This window comes from Salmo salar, chromosome 22 (assembly GCF_965601325.2).
Source record: "Salmo salar chromosome 22, fSalSal1, whole genome shotgun sequence".
In the NCBI taxonomy this organism is placed as follows: domain Eukaryota; kingdom Metazoa; phylum Chordata; class Actinopteri; order Salmoniformes; family Salmonidae; genus Salmo; species Salmo salar.
The window spans coordinates 13,327,053-13,351,762 of record NC_138312.1 but is presented as its reverse complement, the minus strand read 5'-3'; the positions used below and the strand labels follow the sequence as shown (position 1 = coordinate 13,351,762).

The 24,710-nt window shown below is 43.7% G+C and overlaps 1 protein-coding gene across 3 annotated transcripts in view; it reads left to right on the top strand.

Annotated features, from left to right (window-relative positions):
* The window catches only part of LOC106582605 (voltage-dependent calcium channel subunit alpha-2/delta-2), a 363,243-nt gene that overhangs the window by 260,110 nt on the left and 78,423 nt on the right, over positions 1 to 24,710 (top strand). The gene's annotated exons all lie outside the window — the stretch shown is intronic.

The following is a 24,710-nucleotide window of genomic DNA, read 5'->3' as shown; positions in this document are numbered from 1 at the left end:
ATATCTCTGTATATCTCTCTCTCTCTGTATATCTCTCTGTATATCTCTCTCTCTGTATATATCTCTCTGTATATATCTCTCTGTATATCTCTCTCTCTGTATATCTCTCTGTATATCTCTCTCTCTCTGTATATCTCTCTGTATATCTCTCTCTCTGTATATCTCTCTGTATATATATCTCTCTGTATATCTCTCTCTCTGTATATATATATCTCTATATATCTCTCTGTATATATATATCTCTGTATATCTCTCTCTCTCTGTATATCTCTCTGTATATCTCTCTCTCTGTATATATCTCTCTGTATATATCTCTCTGTATATCTCTCTCTCTGTATATCTCTCTGTATATCTCTCTCTCTCTGTATATCTCTCTGTATATCTCTCTCTCTGTATATCTCTCTGTATATATATCTCTCTGTATATCTCTCTCTCTGTATATATATATCTCTATATATCTCTCTGTATATATATATCTCTGTATATCTCTCTCTCTCTGTATATCTCTCTGTATCTCTCTCTCTCTGTATATCTCTCTGTGTATATATCTCTCTGTATATCTCTCTCGCTGTATATATCTATCTCTATATATCTCTCTGTATATATATCTCTCTGTATATCTCTCTCTCTGTATATCTCTCTGTATATATATCTCTCTGTATATCTCTCTCTCTGTATATATCTCTCTGTATATCTCTCTGTATATATATCTCTCTGTATATCTCTCTCTCTCTGTATATCTCTCTCTCTCTCTGTATATCTCTCTGTATATATATCTCTCTGTATATATCTCTCGCTGTATATATATATATATATATCTCTATATATATATCTATCTATGTATATCTATCTCTCTGTATATATATCTCTCTCTGTATATATATCTTTATATGTATATATATCTCTCTATGTATATATATATATCCCTCTCTGTATATATTTTTCTCTCTATCTGTATATCTCTCTCTCTCTGTATATATCTCTCTCTCTGTATCTCTCTCTCTATATATATATATATGTATATCTCTCTCTGTATATCTCTCTCTCTCTGTATATATATATCTCTGTCTGTATATCTCTCGCTCTCTCTGTATCTCTCTCTCTCTCTCTCTCTGTATATCTCTCTCTTTCTCTGTATATATCTCTCTCTGTATGTATCTCTCTCTGTATGTCTCTCTCTCTGTATATCTCTCTCTCTGTATCTCTCTACCCCTCTCTACCTTTCTCTATACGTCTCTCTACCCCTCTCTTTACTTCTCTCTCTACCTCTCTCTCTACCTCTCTCTACCTCTCTCTACCTCTCTCTCTATACTCTCTCTGTTCCTCTTTCTCTATCTATTAATCTCTTCTTCATATTTACATTTATCCACCAAAGTTTAGTTTTTCTTTTAAATCCCAATGCTATCAATGTTACAGACACATGTACACACTCACGTGCACCACCCCAGATAAAGATGTGTGTGTATGTGTTTGAGCATGTAATAATAATATACAACAGTCTGTTTCTACATATGGTCAATCTGTGTTGTGCCTGAAAGGGAAAAGCAGGTTGAACTTTACATTTCCCAGCACCTGACCTTTAAAACAATGGAACACCACTAACTGTTAATGTCTACATTTCAGAATCTTGGGTATTACTTGGCTTGTGTGTGTGTGTGTGTGTGTGTGTGTGTGTGTGTGTGTGTGTGTGTGTGTGTGTGTGTGTGTGTGTGTGTGTGTGTGTGTGTGTGTGTGTGTGTGTGTGTGTGTGTGTGTGTGTTTGCGTGTCTTTGCGTGTGTTTGCGTGTGTGCAGTATGTGTGTGTACACACATGGTCCACTGACTCTCAGATTAACAAACAAACAGATGCCCTGCAAATACACACACGTACTGACACACACACTCAATCTCACACCCAGCAGCAGACACACACACACACTCATTCCCCAATGTCGTATCCTCTGTCTCCAGGGAGACGAGCTCACTGTCATGGTACACCTCCCACAAATGGATTTTTAACCCTGTGCCTCCCGGGGGATATTTGAGAAAAGGCTTTAACTGATTTAAAACTCATAATTATGAGCCCTACATCCCAGAAAAGTCCATTTTTATTCATGGTCGCTTACACTCTGAAGCCAGAGTCACAGGTTGGCTGTTTCTGGACCTGTTTCTGGACCTGTCTCTGCCCACTGTTCCGACCGAACCAGGGTGGTTCTGTCTGTCAGTGCCCTCCTGTCTGTCTGCCCGTGGTCAGCTGGTCAGCTTTAATGCGTCTCGATCGGATGTGTACCCATGCAGGTAGTTGGGTTTGGGTCACAGTGCCCTCACACAGCACACCTGTTCATAGGTAACTGCATCCAATATGGCTTCACTGTCTCTTCAAGTGGAAAAGCCAACTCTCTCCCTCTCCCCCTCACTTCCCCTCTCCCGCTATCTCCCTCTCTCTCTCGTTCTTTCTCTCTCTCTCTCTCTCTCTCTCTCTCTCTCTGTCCTCCCTCCTCCCTCTCGCTCCTTCTGTCTGATCCTCACCCCTTTCCCCTCCCTCCACCTTTTTTTCTTATCTGTCACAGTCTTTAATCAGCCATGAAAACAGTTAGAAAATATAATATTGTTGCAAATACTGCAAATGAATCCTAATGGTGCTACTCCATTAATAATGTATTGGAGCTGATTTCATTTGCCTTTATAATTAGAGCAGGTAATGAATCTCGGCAGGGGCGACTGTGAAGCCATTAAAAAAAAAACTTGGCGGGGAGGAGAGGAGGAGGAGGGAGGGAGGCGAGAGGAAGATATGTCACGTTCCCTGTGAGAAGATTTCTCCTGTTTGTAGATTTTGTGCTTTTCTAATTTCCGTTTGGGTGAAGACTCGGCTGAGTGACATTGTAATTAGATTAGGGCGGCATGCTCTTTGGGCATATTAGGAGCAGCGCAGAGCATCTTAAACTAACGGGAGGAGCAAGCTGTCAGAGGCCCAGAGAAAGGTGTTTATGTAAGAGAGACGGGGGGGGGGGTATGGAAGGAAGTCTTGTGTGAGTATGTTTATCTATGTGTACGGGAGTGCGCTTGTTTGTGTGGGGGGGGGGGGGGATTTGTGTGATTGTGTGTATGTGTTTCTGTGTGTATTTAATGTTCTGCTCCCAACCTGGCCCGGCCCATCTGCTCTGTTCAATAACACCGGTGACATCATACGACTCAATGACATGGCTGTTCCCTCTGCCTCTGGACTGCTGCTGTCGCATCTGTTACCGTAATGACGGATCACAGTCCTCTCCTCTTCCCGTTGCAACTGTAGCGATGGTGCCTGGGTTTTATAATACGATCACTGCGACGGTCCGGCGTTATGAGCATCGGGCTGTTCACCGTCGTAACAACTGTTGTGATGGTCGTTCAGGGTTTTAATTCCATTGCAATGAAATGGTGTGTGAAAATAGACATTCTAGTGGTTGATCTCTCCTGATTTCTCAAGGTCATAGGTCCTCCTATCCCAGCTCCGTCGCCGGTCTCTTCCCAGGCCATTCGTTTTATTGTATTGGCTCTGGAAGCATTCTCCTGGGTATTTGTTAATTTTATTTTATTTCTATATGTTTATATATATTTTTTAGGAGGTAGATCAGCTTTAATATTGCAGATAGATTGTGGCTTTTTTTTTGTAAAGATGCTATTATTTCTATGATATTATTATTTGAAATTTTATATATTTGATATATTTTTTGCAGTAGAGTAGTTCTAGAGCTCCACGACCATGGGAGCCAATGACTACAAGAACCATCCCCTAAAGCATTTCACAATACAGTCATATTCAATATAATAGTTCAAATAATAAACAATGATAGAATTACACATTGGAGGCCAGTGAGATGAATGGGAAGGGACGCTAGAAGGTATGGCCTTAGTGCACCTCATAAAAGCATTATCTGGTCATAAATGTCATTTCAGGCAATCCACTACATGGGGGAGTAGATTTGCAATGACTTATACAAAGCAATTTTGTGGACGATTCGTGCCATTGAATAGCATATTCGGTATTTTATAGCATTTTTATAACTGAAAGATACCCTATTGGGTAACATTTTACTCGGCACCCAGAGTAATAATATTGCATTTGTATTTATTATGAATCCCCATTACTTGCTGCCAAGGCAATATCAAGGAGGTTATACAATATAACCATATCATAATATGTCATAACAGCTGACATAACTTGTCATAACTTGTTGTCATATGGTCATAACACTGTCACAACACATATATTTACACCTGAAGTGACATATGTGGCATGATTTTATGGCTGGTTATAACACCTACATAAGAGTGTATAAGCCACAAAACCTACCATACAAGGCAAAACATTCCATTACACCGTAGCCAACGTGTCGACAGTATGCTTATGCTGTTTATTATTATTTATTTTTTATTGACCACATTCAATTATCATGGTAATTGTAAACACATTGATGTCAGACATGCACCTACCCCGATGCTCTGTTGCTGATGGCTGGGATGAATGCAGGAGCAGATTTCAGGAGCAGGACGAGACACCCTTGGATGACTGCTATAAGCGCATGTAGTCACCAACGCTCGGGATAACATGAAAACAGCCTAACCAGCTCTGCTGGGGCGAGTAAAATGGTCAGAGTGAGCTGTTCTCTCATTTGTGTCTGGAAGTTGCTAGCAAGCTAGCCAACGTTAGCCAGTTAGCTTGGCTGCTTGACTGCCGTTGTGAGGCCAGAATGCTCGGACGGCAGGCAGCCTAGGGGTTAGAGCGTTGGGCCAGTAACCGAAATGTTGCTAGATCAAATCGCCGAGCTGACAAGGTAAAAATCTGTCGTTCTGCCCCTGAACAAGGCAGTTAACCACTGTTCCTAGGCCGTCATTGTAAATAAGAATTTGTTCTTAACTGACTTGCCTAGTTAAATAAATAAAAAATAAGTATTCCAGAGCATCCAGTGTGGTAGCTCTCTGAATGCTCCGAGAGCGAACAGCTCTGAATTTACGAACGGACAATCTGACAACGCTCTGAATTTACGAACGGACAATCTGACAACGCTCTGAATTTACGAACGGACAATCTGACAACGCTCTGAATTTACAAACGGACAATCTGACAACGCTCTGAATTTACAAATGCCCAGAGGGCACTCTGAGCGCACTCTGGCACTCCAGATTGAATTTATGAACACACCCTTATATGATTATGATGGTCTTAATGCTTCTTGACAGTGTCATAAAGTGTATTTTCTTATTCTATGTGAAGTGACACAGGATGGTCACAATGCTTCATAACAGTGTCATAAAGTGTCTTTTCTACAAGTTATTTAAAATATGATGAAAAAAACATGACTGTAAAGAATTCATTACAACAACAATAAAGATTTTAAGAAACAAACTTTCAAATGAAAGGAAAATTCTTGGCAGGGAAAAAACGAATTTGAATAATGTGGGTTTTGACACTCTTATGTAGCCGTCATAAAATAACCCAATATATGTCACAACAGGTGTAAATATTTGGATCATGACAGTATTATAGTACTGTAGAGCTATTTTTACTTGTACACAATATAGCTGTATCGCCCCATCCTACCCATAGGGGTCCACCGCCCTGCAGCGCCCCAACTCACCAAACCCCACTCAGCTTTAGGATCTTAGTGAAACATTTATTATTGGTTTCAGGTGTGTTAGGCCAAGGCCAGAGTGACAACCAACAGTACGGAAAGAATGAGCCAGGAATGATCAGCCCAGCAGCTAGGGATTACCTAAATAGGTATCTCTCCTGAGGTGGACATGTTTTCAATACAGACTCTTTTTGTCATGCAGTATTCCAAGGAATCCAGATCGTATGAACGTTGCACAGTATACCCTTAACCTTGTAATATATCAAATCATTTCTGCCATCCATTGTGACATTGTGGGAGGATAACCAACCTTACAATTAATGGCAATGCATATCTTACCCAATATAAATGCTAAGTTACACAGTTTCTTCTGATAACAGTCTCCAGTATCAACATTTCCAAGCAAACACAAACAGGGAGAAGGGAGAATCTGTAGACATGTTGAGATAAAATAACATACTCTTTGCCAGATTTCAGCCAGCCTTCACAAGACCATAACACATGCAAATATGTCCCTTTTAGTGTTTTACACCTCCAGCAGAGGAAAGACATTTCTGAGTGCATGTTATTTAGTTACACTGGCATATGGTATGTTCTATGGATGGTCTTAAACTGCAGTAATTTATGTCTGATGATATGAACATGACTTGGCATTCAAACACATCTGTATCCATTCATCGTATTCAGTAGTGTCTCCCAGGTCTTCCTCACATTTTTTGTTTTACATGTTTTGTGTCATCGGGAAAAGCCTCGATGAAGCCTTGACACAGTTTGGAAATCAACTTTAGACCTTAAAACCTTAAATTAGTTTCAATCTTTGAATCTTCTGGCTTGTCCAGTGTTTGCTGCATAGAGAATAAAGTGTTGCATCTGCAAAGGTTCACCTCAGCGCCATTACAGACTAGTCTTCCCTGGTTGCCTGACCCTGCTGAGACCCCTGTCACCATCTGATCCTGCTCAGATGAGGCATGAAAATAATTCCCTTGGTGTATATTTATACATTACAGTGGAGGATGCTGAGGGGAGGACAGTTCATAATAAAGGCTGGAATGGAGTCAATGGAATGGCATCAACCACATGAAAACTTGACTCCATTCCAGTCATTATTATGAGCCGTCCTTCCCTCTGCAGCCTCCACTGATACATTATATTGTCCAAGAATAGAATCAATGTTTTAATAATTGAAATGACCACTATTCCCAGATCACAAACTGTAGCCTACCCATCAACTCAAGATGGAACTTTGCATCCATTCAATGATTGTTATAATATACTGCAAAATTCACCTGAGCTCCGTAGACTGGTCTTCCCTGGCTGTCTGATCCTGCTGGGACACCTGTCACCATCTGATCCTGCTAAGACATGATGAGCATAGTGTTGTGTACTGACTGTGCACCATGATAGTGACGCCTGTAGAGCGGTTCACACCGTGTCAGTGTGAAAAGTATGGAATTAGCTAGGGAAACTGACAGATCAATAACGTTACATTGCTATACTGACTCTAATAAAAACTCACATTGCGCTGTCAAAAAACATCAGAATATCAGTCTTCAATTGTTTGGCCGCTTGTTTCATCGTTTGATTCAGGTCTAGTGTGATTGAGGTAAAAATAATAGCTAACGTTAGCCAACTTTTGGCTAGCTCTAATGTTAATTTACTTAAACTACTAGCTCAGCACTGGGAATAAATGTTAAGTCAAACAGCAGTTACCTTGCCAGCTACATCAGTCAAAGAAAAAGGAGCCAGTTTCTGCTCTGCTTGCTTTTACAACTCTGAGAAAAAAACACAACACACACAGACAACAGCTGCCCCTGTTTGCTCTGTGGTGTCCATGTGGTCCTAAATCCAGCTGTCTGAAACTGCCGAAAAAGCCTACCAGACCGCTCTGAGGTGTCCGTATGGTCCTAAAGCACACCGATCCCTCTTTTTGTATATCACAGTGCAATGATAAACCTGGGGGGGACAAAAATGCAATTTCAGAATGGTGGGTCATGTCCCCCCATCCCCAGTGAAAGTTGTGCCCCTGCTAGCAATCAACAAATGTACATTGTGTACCGCTTTCATGCAGTCATGACCAACTCACCCTCTAGTGGCCTCATGGGTGAAATGTTTTTCCTATTTTTCATAATTTCAGAATGAATAAACATTCTTCTTCTTAAAAAAAATCCAATGTTTCTACATCAACGGTTTTGTTATATTTCAATCTTCTGTAATGATTATAAAGTGTAATATTGGGATGCGAACTCAAAATTGAATACATTTGAACTCTATATCTGAAATGGTACAGGTGTCTTCTTTTGTTAAGCCCATAACCATGTGTGTGAGGTGTTTACTTTTGTTTTGAGAGGCTTGTAGAATCATGACTCTTTCGAGTTTTCAGTTCATCGTTCGCCAGGTAAGGGGTCCTGCTGCCCCCAATAGTGAATGAGATGTGAACGAGAGGCTTGTAGAATCATGACTTTCGAGTTTTCAGTTCATCGTTCGCCGAATGAGTCGAAATAGTTGTTCTTTTGACAGAACGAGTCGAAAAGATCCAAGTCAGTAAAAAGAGCCGAACTTCCAATCACTGATGGTAGTTTGTGGTCGCACGCCGTCAAGGGGTTTGTGCGCTCAAAACCTATTGTGTGTCGCCCAGTATATAACTTTATGTTCATGTATTTATAATCAGGAAGTACAACTGTGATGTAATCATGTCTGCCAATTAAATCGTGACTGTTGAGCTTACCTTGTTATCCTTGTTTATTGAAAAAAGGGTTTTGTTCATTTCCTGGTCTGAGAATTGATGGGGAAATGGGGAGCGTTCGAGCGCATAGTTAATGAGTGGGTTGACAGTATGATGGGTAGGAGATAGGGACATGGGGGGGGGGGCTTGGTTAAAGAAGGAGGGAGAGAAGAGAGAAAGGGATGGAAGGCATTCACTTTCCATCTGAATGTGATGTGGCAGCTGCTGTACGTTTGAAATGCATTAGCGCTAATAGCTGTGCCATTAGCGGAGAGAGAGAGAGGCACTCTACTGATGGGTTACTATGGAGAAACGGGGAGAGGGGGCGAGGGGGGGGGTGGACTCGGCGAGAGAGGGAGAGAGAAGGTGAGGTCATCGTGAGTGAGGGAGAAGGTTTGACAAGGAGAGAAAAGAGAGAGAAAAGGAGAAAGACTCAAAGAGAAGGAGATCTCCCATTTGCTATAATCATCACCCTCTAATCAATGATGCCTTTCATCATGGGACAAGAAAGTGTGTGTAGTGTGTGTGTAGTGTGTGTGTGTGTGTGTGTGTATACTGCATGTGTACTGTAACAAAAATAGGTTGGACAGGGTGGTTAAGGTGGCAACAAGCACAGCTCTCAGTGACATTCATGTGGTGTGTAGAGCTAACAGTATCCTAGACTGTCCTGGTCACCCCCCCCCCCCCCCCCCCCCCCCCCTTGACCATTTTGCACTTCTCCCCTCAGGTCGTCATTTTAGAGTTCCCAAACTCAATAGCAACAGATACAACAACTTTTTTTTTATCCCACAGGCCATTCATTTTCTCGATCTGCACGTGAAATGAAATAATTGCTGCATTTTTGCACAACGACTGTTCCTATTTCATCCATCTCATTGATACATGTTATGTGTATACCGGTTGTATGGGTGTCACTGTTTTTTACTGTTGAACTCTGACTGCACAGCAAGATAACGTCAATTTGAACTACTGCGGGCGTGTGTTTTATACTTCTCGCAGGGTTATTCCAGCAAACCTGGTTCTCATTATTCGTTGCATACGTTTTTCTGATTGTATGAAATTGTTTGGTTATCTCTAACCTCCCACATTTTAGATAAACAGGATTTTAAAAAGTGTTCCTTCGCTGATTAGGTGCACTTGTGACAGTGACATGATTATAGTCACATACACTGCATTCAGATCCCTTTACTTTTTCCACATTTGGTTACATTACAGTACCCCATAATGACAAAGCGAAAACAGGTTTGTAGAAATTTTAGCAAATGTATTAAATATAAAAACAGAAATACCTTATTTACATAAGTATTCAGACCCTTTGCTATGAGATTCAAAATTGAGCTCAGGCGCATTGTGTTTCCATTGATCATCCTTGAAATGTTTCTACAACTGGAGTGGAGTCCACCTTTTGTAAATCAATTGATTGGACATGATTTGGAAAGGCACACACCTGTCTATATAAGATCCCACAGTTGACAGTGCATGTCAGAGCAAAAACCAAGCCATGAGGTCGAAGGAATTGTCCCTAGAGCTCCGAGACAGGATTGTGATGAGGCACAGATCTGGGGAAGGGCACCAAATATTTCTGTAGCATTAAAGATCCCCAAGAACACAGTTGCCTCCATCATTCTTAGATGGAAGAAGTTTGGAACCACCAAAACCTTTCCTAGAGCTGGCCGCCCGGCCAAACTGAGCAACTGGGGAAGAAGGGCCTTGGTCAGGGAGGTGACAAAGAACCCGATGGTCACTCTGACAGAGCTCCAGAGTTCCTCTGTGGAGATGGGAGAACCTTCCAAAAGGACAACCATCTCAGCAGCACTCCATTAATCAGGCCTTTACGGTAGAGTGGCCAGACAGAAGCCACTCCTCAGTAAAAGACCCATGACAGCCCGCTTGGAGTTTGCCAAAAAATACCTAAAGATCTCTCAGACCATGAGAAACAAGATGATCTGGTCTGATGAAACCAAGATTGAACTCTTTGGCCTGAATGTCACATCTGGAGGAAACCTGGCACCATCCCTACGGTGAAGCATGGTGGTGGCAGAATCATGCTATGGGGATGTTTTTCACCGGCAGGGACTGGGAGACAAGTCAGGATTGAGGGAAAGATGAACCGAGCAAAGTACAGAGAGATCCTTGATGAAAACCTACTCCAGACTGCTATGGACCTCAGACTGGGGCAAAGGTTCACCTTCCAACAGGGCAACAACTGTAAGCCCACAGCCAAGACAACCAATGAGTGGCTCCAGGACAAGTCTCTGAATGTCCTTGAGTGGCCCAGCCAGAGCCTGGTCTTGAACCTGATCAAGCATCTCTGAAGAGACCTGAAAATAGCTGTGCAGCAACGCTCCCCATCCAACCTGACAGAGCTTAAGAGGATCTGCAGAGAAGAATTGGAGAAACTCCCCAAATACACGTGTAATTGCTGCCAAAGGTGCTTCAACAAAGTACAGAGTAAAGGGTCTGAATACTTATGTAAATGTCATATTTAAGTTTCAAAAATAATAATACATTTGCAAAAAAAAACTATTTTTGCTTTGTCATTATGGGGTATTGTGTGTAGATTGATGAGGAAAACAAACTATTTAATACATTTCAGAATAAGGCCGTAACGTAGCAAAATGTGGAAAAGTCAAGGGGTCTGAATACTTTCAGAATGCTCTGTATGTCCCCTTAGTGAGCCGCACCCCTAGTGGCAGGGGTAAGAGTTGACACTCCTGTTTGTTCCCCTGACCATGTCATTCCTCCTTATAATGCTTTTATTTGAGACAATTGGCCCTTCATTGTGGCGGAAGGATGGCTCTCTCAGCCCGGCTCTCAGAGCAGAGCGACGCGAGCGGCTCCATTAACAACAGAATACATTAGTCTTATAAGGGCCGTCTTCAAGGGACCACAATCAGGTGAAATAGACAGACACCAAAGGACGCCTCAATGGGCTTCTGTTTCATCTCTTTCTTTTTATTTTTTGTCTTCTTTTGGGGGAGGGGGGGGGGGTATTTTGAAGCCCTATGTTCATCTCTGGACAGATTGGGAGAGACAGGAATTGTCTGTGCAATCATTTTTCTGTTTCATGTTTTAGATGAAATATTTTCTTATTTCAGTAATAAGACCGTTTTCCTTACTTGTGGATGATGAGCGGAACCCAGTCACAGCGCCTTTTGGGCATGAGGATGAGACGGTGAACAGGCTGATCGTTAAGTTTAATAGAACAGGGTAGCATACTGCACTAAACCTGCTACGAAATATATATTCTTTATTTGAATGTCTATTTGTATGGGGGAATGGGATGTTTTTCTCCCTAGTTATTCTAGCATCCGGTATCACTTCCTCCTTTTGTATATCAAATAATCCACATTCAGCCATTCCCAGTGACTGCAGAGGCTCTCTCTGAGTTGGGACAGTTTTTCCTGTTTCAGCACATTTATGTGAGCCAGAACTCAACTCTTAGCAGGAGCTAAAGAGCGAGGGTGGGAGAGAGAGGAGGGAGGGGGATGTGGCTTTCAGAGCACTTTTTAAATATACAGAACGTATTTCAAACACTGATAAGCATAAACACATTGTATAATCATAAATGAACTGCTTCTATTTTCTATGTGAACTTTTCTCTTTCCTGTGGCTGTGCTGAGAGAGAGGCAGAGTGCTAGCAGCCTGCCGAGTGAGCAGTGGAACTCATAAACAGCGTTATCGCTGAATCCCGCGCCATGGAACGGACTTCCATCTGTTCACCACTGGAGGGAAAGGAATGGAAGGGGGTAGGAGGGCGGGAGAAAATCCAACACAGTATACAATTTAGCAAGGACAACATACCTATCAAGCATATCTGATGGTCTGGATGACTTAGCAGAGAGACAGAGACTGGACCCAGTCTAGCTACTATACTATACTATACTATACTATACTATACTATACTATACTATACTATACTATACTATACTATACTATACACAATGCTGAGGCGAGTCTTCATGCAGCTATCACACCCACTGACTATCATTCTGTGTGTGTGTGTGTGCATGCGTGAGTGCGTGTGTGCGTGCGTGCAATTGCACATGTGAGAATACTGTAACCTTGACTACAAGTTTGTACTTTGCACTCATGTGAAACTCATGGATAATATGTAGCAATTTATCAAGCACTTGGAAGAATTTGAGCATTTGTCATTTACAAATGGCACTCCATAACCCACCTCATACATCAGTCTTGACCGTCAGTCTTCAACCTCTCCACCTATTTCTAACCACGTCCACCACCCCTCTATCCTCCTCTTCTTCCTCCTCCTCACTAAGTCCACCCCTTTCTCCTTCCCTCCACCTCACCACCTCTCCACCTCTCCTGACCATCCCAGCCCACCCTACAATCCTCCTCCTCCCCTCAATCCTCTTCCTCCTCTCCTCCTCCTCCTCCCCTCCACCCCTCTTTCCTCTTATCCACTCCTCCTTCTCCTTCAACTCTCCTCCCCCCCACGTCTTCCCCTAATCCTGATCACCTCATCCCACCCCTCTCTCCTCCCCTCCACTCCCCTTCCCTCCCTGCCTCACTCTCTGCAGCTGCTCTCTCTGCTGTTGCCTGCTTTGTTCACTCACTGGTTGCCAGGGTGACCCCACAATTCGGTAATTTCAGCTTCTTGATTGCAGGCCTGGCTGTAATTTGCGTATTTATCACTCTTCAAGGTAGAAATGCTATTTTTTCCATTCTCTTTCTTTATTAATCTCTCTCTCTCTCTCAATCTCCCTCTCCTTCGCTCCGACTCCTTCAGTACTCTCCTCTAATGTTACTCTGCTGCTCTGAGAGAGAGAGAGAGAGAGAGAGAGAGAGCGAGAGAGCGAGAGAGCACAAGTGGTCTCAGACATGCATGTTTCACACTCAACTAATATGGCATGGAGAGAAACAGAGAGTAGGAAACTGCAACAGAACTAAAGAAAGTGAAAGACTGAGAGAAAGATGGAGAGAGAGAGAGAGAGAGAGAGAGACAAAGCAATAGAGAGCTGAGAGATTGCTGGTGGTTGAGAAGTCAGGGTCTGTCTGTCAGTGCACCTGCAGGCTGAGGGGCTGTTTGGCGAGCCACAGCGCCACGGAGCACTGCGTTAGCCTGGAGCTGAGAGAAAAAGAGAGAGTGGCCCCCGTACTGTGTCTAAACCCAGCCTATCGATCCCTCGGCCCCGCCAGGGATGGCAATCAATAGCCAACAAAATCCAGCAGGCCATAGTCCGATGCTCAATTCCCCCATTTCAACACATGCCCAACACCCATGAAATGTTATTTCAGAGAGATAACCTGCTACCCCCTGGCCCCCTAGTTAGAGAGGGGGGCTGCATAAGGACTCTGAACTAGAGGAGGTCACTGTCAAAGAGAATCAGGTTTGGGCTTTTTAATATAAATGGGGCTATACTTCTTTGGGTCCTTATTTTGTATATGTCTGTGGTGTTTGCTGTACTAAATTATTATAATTGTATTATTTTATTGCTTATGTGTAAGCCTTCTCTCTTGAGTTGAGTAGATAGATTACATTGTTTGATGGTCCCATGATTCCCACCCCTAAGGTCCTGTGTAGCATATGTTATGGTAACCGTGGAAAATCAGAAAATATATACATTTCCCATTCCTGATTATCCAAATGTACTACAACATACAGTACGTACCAGCCAAATGTATGTAAACACAGACAAATGTATCACGTTTCAGGTATGACCAAATGAAAACCGTGTCGAAGAAACAAATGTTTATTTCTAAAACAGGGGCAGGCAAATGACAGGTCAAAGGCAGGCAGGGGTCAATAATCCAGAGAGGGTGGAAAGGGTCAGGGCAGGCAGGGGTCAATAATCCAGTAAGGTGGGGTATGGTACAGAACGGCAGGCATGCTCAGGGTCAGGGCAGGCAGAATGGTCAGGAGACAAAGGGCTTTGAGACATGGGTTTAACTCTGGACACATGAAAGGTGGGATGTATATGAAGGGTACGGGGCAACAGAAGACGAACAGCAGAGGGGCTAATAATTTTGGAGATGGGAAACAGGCCGATAAACCGGGGGGAGAGTTTGCAGGATTCCACCCAGAGGGGCAGATCCCGGGTGGACTGCCATACCTTCTGCCAGAGATGATACCGGGGTGCCGGGGTCCGGTGGCAATCCGCTTGTCGTCGATACCTGGAGGTGGTCTTGAGGAGGGCCGACCGGGTTTTCCTCCAGATACGACAACAGCGGCGGACAAACATCTGGGCAGAAGGTATGCTGACCTCTTCTTCCTGCTCAGGGAAGAGTGGGGGCTAAAACCCCAGGGAACATTCAAACGGTGATAGGCCCGTGGCAGAGCAGGGAAGGGTGTTACGGGCGTATTCGACCCACACAAGCTGCTGGCTCCAGGTGGTGGGGTTGGCGGAGACCAGGCAGCGCAGAGTAATCTTGAGGTCCTGGTTGGCTCACTCTGACTGGCCGTTGGACTGGAGGTGGAACCCGGAGGACAGACTGGTCAACAACCTAATGAGGGTACAGAACGCCTTCCAGAACCGAGACGAGAACTGAGGACCCCGGTCAGAGACCATGTCGACCAGTAGTCCATGGATCCAGAAGACGTGCTGCACCATGAGCTGGGCCATCTCCTTGGCAGAGGGTAGATTGGGGAGAGGAATGAAGTGGGCGGCTTTGGAAAACCGTTCTACAATGGTCAGGATGGCGGTGTTGCCATCAGACAAGGGAGACACGTGACAAAGTCCAGGGAGATGTGAGACCAGGGACGGTGGGGGACAGGCAGAGGTTGGAGGAGACCAGCCAGAGCTTGCCGAGGAGTCTTGTTCTGTGCACAGACCGTGCAAGCGGCGACAAATGCATCAGGAACCATGGTAGGCCACCAAAAGCGTTGTCGCACAAAAGCCAGGGTCCACCGGGAGCCTGGGTGGCAGGCAAGCCTGGGGGAGTGGGCCGCATCAGGCATGAACATCTGGTTATCTGGACCCCCCCGGGGTTCGGCTGGGAATGCTGCGCCTCCCGAACCTGCTACCCTATTCCCCAGCTGAGTGCCGTCACCAGGCACGAGGTGGGAAGGATGGTCTCAGGTTCTGGGGTAGTAGTTGTGGGGTTATAGCGGCATGACAGTGCATCTGGCTTGACATTCTTCGATCCCGGCTGGTAGGAGAGGGCGAAGTTGAACCAGGTGAACAGTAGGGCCCACCTAGCCTGCCTGGAATTTAGACGCTTGGTGGTGCAGAGATATTCCAGGTCCCTCCAGCCAGTGCCTCCACTCCTCCAATGCCATCTTCACTGCGAGAAGCTCACGATTCCCCACATAGTAGTTCCTCTCCTTAGCGTTGAGGCGGTGGGAGAAGAATGTGCAAGGATGCAACTTGAGGTCCAGGGCAGACCGCTGGGACAGGACAGTCCCCACTCCAACATCCGAAGCATCGGCCTCCACCACAAACTGGCGGGACGGGTCAGAATGAACCTAGATGGGAGCTGTGGTGAAGCGGTGTTTGAGATCCCGGGAACACCCGATCAGCAGCTGGGGACCACGTGAACGGAACCTTGGGAGAGGTGAGTGCAGACAGGGGGGAAGCCAGAGTGCTGTAGCCCCGGATAAAGCATCAATAAAAGTTGGTGAAACCCAGGAACTGCTGCAGCTGTACTCTGGACATAGGCTGGGCGAATCCACCACCACTCGCACCTTCCCGGGATTCATCTGTATGCTCCCTGCAGCAATGATGTAACCCAGAGAGGGGTTCTCTGCTTTTACAAAAAGCTGGTTCTCCAGGAGGCGTTGGAGAACCTGTCGGACGTGGAGCCCATGTTCATGGGTGGAGCGGGAGAAGACAAGGATGTCATCAAGGTAGACGAACTGATTCAACATGTCGCAGAGAACATCATTAACCAGAGCCTGGAACACAGCAGTGGGGTTGGTAAGGCCAAAGGGCATGACCAGGTACTCGTAGTGGCCGCTGGCCGTGTTGAAGGCAGTTTTCCACTCGTCCCGTTCCCGTATCCACACCAGGTGGTAGGCGTTTCGTAGGTCCAGCTTGGAGAATACAGTGGCCCCCTGGAGCGGCTCGAAGGCTGAGGAGATGAGAGGTAGCGGTTCTTCACTGTCATTGAATCCTCGGTAGTCAATACACGGGTGCAGGGTTTTGTCCTTCTTCTCCACAAAGAAGAACCCTTCGCCGGTGGGGGAGGCAGAATGAACCCAGCAGCTAGGGAGTCCTCAATGTCTCAGATTGTCTCCCCATCATAACCGTGAAGTGGGGTTTATTTGAAAAGGGGAGAATTTGAGCGTTACAACAATGTTCAACAAATAGCATTCGTTTTCCCAAAGGATAGCCTTGGTCTCCAGACCCGACAGTTGTCCCCAATGCAGAGTGGTGCTTGGGAGAAGATCAATCCTGCAGTCATATGGTCAGTGCGGCAGCAGTGAAGTGGCCCGGACCTTACTGAACACCTCCTGGTACTCTGCAGGAATGTCCGGGGCAACAGGAAGATGTCCCGGGACAGGCTGCGCTGACTTCAGGCAATGGGATAAAAAACATACCCGATTTAATCTGGTTACTACTCCTGCCCAGTAACTAGAATATGCATATAATTGTTTGATTTGGATAGAAAACACCCTAAAGTTTCTAAAACTGTTTGAATGGTGTCTGTGAGTATAACAGAACTCATTTGGCAGGCCAAAACCTGAGAAGATTCCAAACAGGAAGCGCTCTCTCTGACTATTTCTTGGCCTTCTTGATCATCTCTATCCAAAACAGGGGATCTCTGGCATAACGTGACATTTTCTAATGCTCCCATAGGCTCTCAGAAGGCGCCAGAACGTTGAATGGTGACTTTGCAGCCCCAGGCTGAAAAACAGTAGCGCATTTGGATAGTGGTCGATCTGAGAACAATGAGACTGGGGGCGCGTGCACGAGCCGACACCATGTTTTTATTTTTTCGTCTTTGAACGAAAACAGGGTTTCCCGGTCGGAATATTATCGCTTTTTTACGAGAAAAATCGCATAAAAATTGATTTTAAACAGCGTTTGACATGCTTCGAAGTATGGTAATGGGATATTTTGATTTTTTTTGTCACGAAACGCGCCGGGCGCGTCACCCTTCTTTACCCTTCGGATAGTGTCTTGAACGCACGAACAAAACGCCGTTATTTGGATATAACTATGGATTATTTGGAACCAAACCAACATTTGTTATTGAAGTAGAAGTCCTGGGAGTGCATTCTGACGAAGAACAGCAAAGGTAATCCAATTTTTCTAATAGTAAATCTGAGTTTGGTGAGTACCACACTTGGTGGGTGTCAAAATAGCTAGCCAGTGATGGCCGGGCTATCTACTCAGAATATTGCAAAATGTGCTTTCACCGAAAAGCTATTTTAAAATCGGACACCGCGATTGCATAAAGGAGTTCTGTATCTATAATTCTTAAAATAATTGTTATGTTTCTTGTGAACGTTTATCGTGAGTAATTTAGTAAATTCACCGGAAGTGTTCGGTGGGAATGCTAGTCACAAGCTAGTCACATGCTCATGTAAAAAGCTGGTTTTTGATATAAAAATGAACTTGATTGAACAAAACATGCATGTATTGTATAACATAATGTCCTAGGAGTGTCATCTGATGAAGATCATCAAAGGTTAGTGCTGCATTTAGCTGTGGTTTTGGTTTTTGTGACATTATATGCTAGCTTGAAAAATGGGTGTCTGATTATTTCTGGCTGGGTACTCTGCTGACATAATCTAATGTTTTGCTTTCGTTGTAAAGCCTTTTTGAAATCGGACAGTGTGGTTAGATTAACGAGAGTCTTGTCTTAAAAATGGCCATATGTTTGAGAAATTGAAGTAATAGCATTTCTAAGGTATTTGAATATCGCGCCACGGGATTCCACTGGCTGTTGAGTAGGTGAGGCGCAAGCGTCCCACCGAGCCCAAAGAGGTTAACTAGGCAAGTCACTTAAGAAATCCTTATTTTCAATGACGGCCTAGGACTGTTGGTTAACTGCCCTGTTCAGGGGCAGAACGACAGATTCAAACTTGCAACCTTTCGGTTACTAGCCCAACACTCTAACCACTAGGCTACCCTGCCGCCCCATGCCATGATGGCACCGACAGACCAGAATGGTCAAAACCAGGAAGGACTAGAAAACAGGAGCATGAAACAGGCAGGTGCAGGGGAACAAACGCTGGTGGGTTTCACGAACAAAACAAACTGGCAATAGGCAAGCAGAGAACATAGGTAGAAATACACAGGGGATAATGGGGAAGATGGGCGACACCTGGAGGGGGGTGGAGACAAGCACAAAGACAGGAGAAACACAAAATATTTATTATTTGTGTTGATGTCCATGTGTTGTGAGTGTGTCTCACTTGGTAGAGCATGGTGTTTGCAACGCCAGCATGGTGTGTGCAACGCCAGGGTTGTGTGTTCGATTCCCACGCGGTGCCAGTACAAAAAAAAAATGCATGAAATGAAATGTATGTATTCACTACTGTAAGTCGCTCTGGATAAGAGCATCTGCTAAATGACTAAAATGTAAATGTTGTAGCTATCAATTGTCCCATTAACAATCATCCATTGCAAACTTTCATTTAATTTCAAACTTAACATTTCTCTACTAGGGCCCTATAGGTTATTTATTGTAATGAACCAGTGTTCATTTTGTCAGCTATTTTAGATTGAGTTTTAGTCTTAGTTTGTCTTAAAATACCTTTTAGTCACAGCTATTTTAGTCACGTAATAGTTCGTGCATTTTTTTCTATTAAATAATGAATATTTAGGCTACCTCTAACTTCCATCATGTGCACATTCAGATAGCCTAGGCCCACTATCCCCTCCTATACCTTACCTGGCAACATTGATATTGTGGCAGATCGTAACCAATGCCAGTAATAATTAACCATATAGACTATAAAGCCTTAGCTACAGGTTAAACAATTTACAGCTCAGATTGTCTCCCCATCATAACCGTGAAGGGGGGTTTATTTGAAAAGGGGAGAATTTGAGCGTTACAACAATGTTCAACAAATAGCATTCGTTTTCCCAAAGGAAAAGAGCAACCACAACTCGCATTTGCGGACCACGGCCCGAGAGTACAAAGCAGATGAACGCAACACAGATGAATGGATAACTGCGCACACATGGGAAAATAGCGATTCTTTTGTGATCAAAGCAAAAATAGCCTACATGAGAGAGAGAGTTAACATTGTTTCTAGTTGAGGTTAGTTGCAAGTCAAGTGTCCTGGCTTCGCATCAGTTTAAAAGACTGACAAGTGACTGAAGTGACCACCTGGGAGCTGTGAGGGAGAGCCGGGGCAGATCAGCTCAATCAGACCACATGACTGAAAGATGTCAATTCTGCCAATGAGAGGATTGCATGAAATATTGTGCATGCATGTTTAGGATTGGACAAAACAGATGAAAAGGAGCTTCATATTCAATGAAATGACTAATATGAAAAGTAATTCGTAATAGTTATCGTTTTTTTTCCAGGGCATCTTGTTTTGTTATCGTCATAGTTTTAGTCAGGAGAAATAGGTAGTTCACAAGCATTTTTTGTCATAGTTATCGTTGACAAAATGAATACTGTAATGAAAAATATCCGAAGAAAATCCACGCTAAGTGGTCGGTTTGGTCGGTGTCGATCATTTTCAGTTCATCATCCCTGCTCTAATTTTAAGGTCTGAATGCCCAAGGTGTTTATAGAAAAGGTTTCATTTGCAGTGACAGACAGTGGTTAAAAGTATAGATACATGTTTGGGTTTCAATGTGTGGTTTCCTTGGTGCCTCCTGTCCTTGAGGAAGGTTTCTGTCTGATTTGAATCTGTGAAGATGTGTGAAGCCTTGTGAAGGACAGTGAGGCCTCTGATGGAAATGATTACAGGGCCGAAAATAACAGGTTTCTTTCGGCCAGCACTGATTGTTGATTGGCCACTCTCAGTCAGCCTGCGAAGAGGGGGTAGCGGCTCCTCGGCCCTCTTACGGACTTAAAAATGACAGACAAATGGAAGACCTGTATCCAGTTGTCGTGAAGAAAATGGAACCGTGAAGCTGTTTCTCTTGATAAGTGGTGTTCTAATGTCAGACAGAGGTGCAATGTGAAGATGACGTGATTGGCCGGTGCAGGTCCAGATGCGCGGTAAGGTGGCCTGTGATTGGTCACTCTTGCCTGGCGATGTTGCGGACCGTGCGGTGACAGGATCCACCAGGCTGGTAGATGGAGAATTGCGTTGCCTCCTTTTAGAGCCCCACCTGTTCCCTATAATAACGTGAATATTGTTACGGCCTTTTTATCTTATTTGTCTTTATTTTGTGTTAGAGCGTCTCCTTCCTGTGCTGATCGGATTGGGGCTTGTTTGGGAGGCGTTGGTATGCGTGTCGTGTTGGATAGGCCTTTATCTGGCAGTGTGTCCATGCAATGTGGCGATGCTATCGGGGCTAAAGCCGGATCCTCAATGGAGCCCTGTCAGCCAACAATGGGGAGCTGCATTACCCAGAGTGCAGTGGGACAAAGCTTCTCCTTATCACAGGATTGGAATATTCACAGACTGATTTAACTGCTTTTTACGAAAGGGATCTGACAGCCACTGAAAGAGAGCGACAGAGGGAGAGGAGGGAAAGCGAGAGGGAGGGAGAGAGAGGTAGGGATGGGACGGAGATAGTAGCAGGATGTGAGTTCGGGTAACTCCAGCTGTTGAGAGAAAGGCAGTGGAAGAGATAAAAAGACAGAGAGAGAGAGAGAGAGAGAGAGAGAGAGAGAAATCATATAACTAAAAGGATGCTTGGAGAAAATAGGTGCATTAAGACGGGCATTAAAAGAAGGGAAGTCTGCACTCATGTGCAGGGATTAAGACAGGCCACTGTAACCTATAAGAGCCATAGCACATTGATCTAATTTTTGGTTGATTTTCTCAGTCCTTTTTTCTTTTCCCTCTCTGTGTGCCTCTATCTGTTGGTCTGCAGACTAATACTTCCACACAGGGCCTTTGAAGTGAATGTGCAGTTAGAGAAGGCCTGGCTTTATGTGTGGAGAGATGCAGGACATTGATGTGATGCACATGGAGAATGCTGAATTTGCACTGTGTATTTGAGCTTTAATCTTAGGGCATATTTGTTTATTGGCATACAAATGAACATCTGCATGGAGCTACAGTATGTGTGGACGCCATCGTCTCAGCAGCTCCCTAATCGCTTAAAAGCCCAGAAACAGCCAGCATGCCAATGAGAAAGCCGCGCCCTAGGCCTCCCTCCCGCCCTCACAGCTCACCATAGAATGTTTTGTCACCCTCAGCAACACTGCTTCCCACCGGCTATGCAGCTAACTCTCTCTTTCTCTCTCTCTCTCTCTCTCTCTCTCTCTCTCTCTCTCTCTCTGTCTCAAACCTAGTGTCGAATACAAATGTAGTGGTTGAAGTGTTTCAATTACCCATTTAAGCAAATGGCGCATTAATACATTGGCAACAACCTGTATGCCCTCCTACCTATCTATTTCTTGTCTCCTTGCCATGGTGAAACATGCACTCCTGTAGACCTGAAATAATTGGATGGTGAAACTTGCCAGCCAACAAGAAAAGCAAATCGAAGCAATTGAGGCATTCTTGAAAGTCAGGACAATCCTTGTCATGCAAAGAAACATAATATTTATAGTAAAAAAAAATTGTTTAAAGGGCATGCAGTAGGCATTTACAATTAAATGTTAAGTGATGACATCACTTGCCCTGCATACTTTCACATTGGCAATCATCATTTGAAAAACACAATTTCCATCATAATTTGTCCACCCCTGTTGAATGGATAAAATGTTGTCTATCTTTAGAAAATGTCTCCTATAGCTGCCATTTCCATTACACATGTTGCAATGATAAACCTGGTTCTATGGAAACCTGCCTTCTCTCTCTCTCTCTCTCTCTCTCTCTCTCTCTCTCTCTCTCTCTATAGTACAATATGACGTCCACCTAGCCTGGAGGAGGAAATGATTGTGCACCAAAAAACTTTCCAGTAGCTAGGTTTCCAACCAATTGGTGACAGATTTTCATTGCCAATTTTCTAAAATCCGCATAAAAACAATATGCGCATTTTCCCACCAGAGATGTGTTTCCATGAAATTGACTTGTTGCATATAAAAGCCTGTCCGTGATGACGGTAGTGAACATGCACATGTATTTTGCGGTTAAATTCCCATGTACCACCCTGTGAAGTTCACCATTTATTTAATCTGTACCATAATAAACATCATGCTTTTCCGACGAGTCGTAGTGGGAGGACCACACAACACACAATGCCATTGCGTGACTCAACATTTACTTCGGTCTAGCGTATTTCATTTTTTCGACATTTGGAAAGTTTAGCACAAAAATGTTCTGTTTCCATCGGGCCGGTCATTACATTTTTTTATCCGTCTTGCACTTTACTCTCATAAAAAGGTTGGATGGAAACCTGGTGATTGGTACTGATCCGGTGATAAAGGCAGTGAATATGAGTACTCACCGGGGATATGCACTCACGGGGATATGGCAGATTCTCTCAGCTGTTGCCAATAAGATACAGGGGCTGAGTCATTCCTACTCTGAATAGCCGCGGGAAGTAGGGGTGCTGAGGTTGCTGAAGCCCCCGATAAATGAAAATGTGAAAAACAATTAAAACATTTTTAAAAAGCCACAGCATTATTGAACTACGCCTTTATAACTCCTGTGTGAGCGGATCATTTTTTTTGTTCTGTAAGTCCCACTCTTAAATTTCCACCCTGTTAGGCTGAATTATCGTGAAAATGTACCAAATTGCAAAATTTTAACATAATTGAATAGAAAAGTAAAAAAATGTTTTATGTGTTGACCCTTATGCTTGCTCAATTTAAGCTCCACATTTCCATCATGTTAAATTCCAGCCTTTTAGGATAATGCACCTAAGTTTGAAAATGCACCACATTTTTTTTGGTCCTTTGTCTGATGGAATACAAAAAAAGTTATGAGGTCCAAAAGGCACCACATGTTAAGAATGACCCGGCTACTGTTCGCTCAATTGGGAGTTGAGAATTTTGATAAATAGAGACAGATTTGAGTATTTTCTTTGTGTTCTCTTTTCAGCAATAGCCATTTGCTTTCTAAACAGTTTTAAATAGGCTTAGGCCTATTTAACTGCTTTTCGCTATCCACTGCAAATCAACTATCAGCTATTTGGCATGCTATTTGTGGCACTCGCTGACCAAATAGCACATTTTTAAAAGAAGCTAATGATCCTCTCTGGCCAAATCATGCTCTCTGGTGTAGTGTTTTGAATGATTTGTATTTATTTATGTATAGGCACGACTATTTCTATAGCTAATTTTGGCTAATTTAATTACATTTACTTTAGTGGAAGCTTATCTTCCCCTTGCGTATTGGACGCACCGCCTATGCCGACATCAATGTGAAAGTAACGGTGCATAAAACAGGCTTACAAGCGAGGCTTACAAGGCAGAGTTCAAATGCCGACATCAAATTCAAAGCAATCGGCGCACTGCCTTAACGTCTGACCGTAAAAGCAAACACCTGTATGTCACTGTCTCTGGCAGCATCTAGTTCAGAGCGAAGTTCCGCATGGTTCTAAAGCCAGCTAGCCGACTCATACGCTAAACAGCCGTTGCATTTTTATGATGATTTTAGTCAACTTTTTTTGTAGCATAAACTATTAGGTGCTAAGTAGAACCATACAGGGTTCTTCGGTTTGTCCCCATAGGGAAACCCTTTTTGGTGCTGGGTAGAAACCTTTGCGGAGGGTTTTTATCTAAAACCATCTATGTTGGGTCCTTCATAGAACCCCCTGTATATGGTTCTACCTATAACCCTCTATGAAGGGTTCTACCAAGAACCATTTTATCTTTGGGGGATTCTTCCTAGAGCCCTCTATGAACTGTTCCACCAGTCTTATTAGCCTTTAAAATTGTATTATTTATGACAATACATTAAATATATCATGAGGCCTTTCTTTGAGAGCCTAGTTATACCCTAACACAGTGGTGTTAGGAATCTCCTGGTTTACAGTCCACATCAGGCCTGCAAGTCACTTTATGCTGGCTTACAAAGTGATGTGTAATTCCTATTGGAATCCAGCCAGAGTTAGGATAACCAACAAGTGGAATTGTTAATCACCCGCAACCTGTATTTAGAACCCTTATGGGCTTCCAAATAATCGTCCTTGCCTTCCAACGATCATCAAAGAACCCTTTCTTCCAAAAACATTTCTTAGGATGTTAAAGGTTGCCTTACAAAGAACCCAAAAAGGGGTTTTCTGATCAAAACAGTTCTTGGTAGAACTCTATCACTCCGCAAAGAACCCTTTTGGAAGCCTTTTTTCTAAGAGTGTACGTTTACATTTTTGGTCTTGAGCTAGGGAATGGAGCCTGCCGTACTCAACTGACGCCCCTGTATGGAAATATATTTTTGAACATATCATTCACACTGA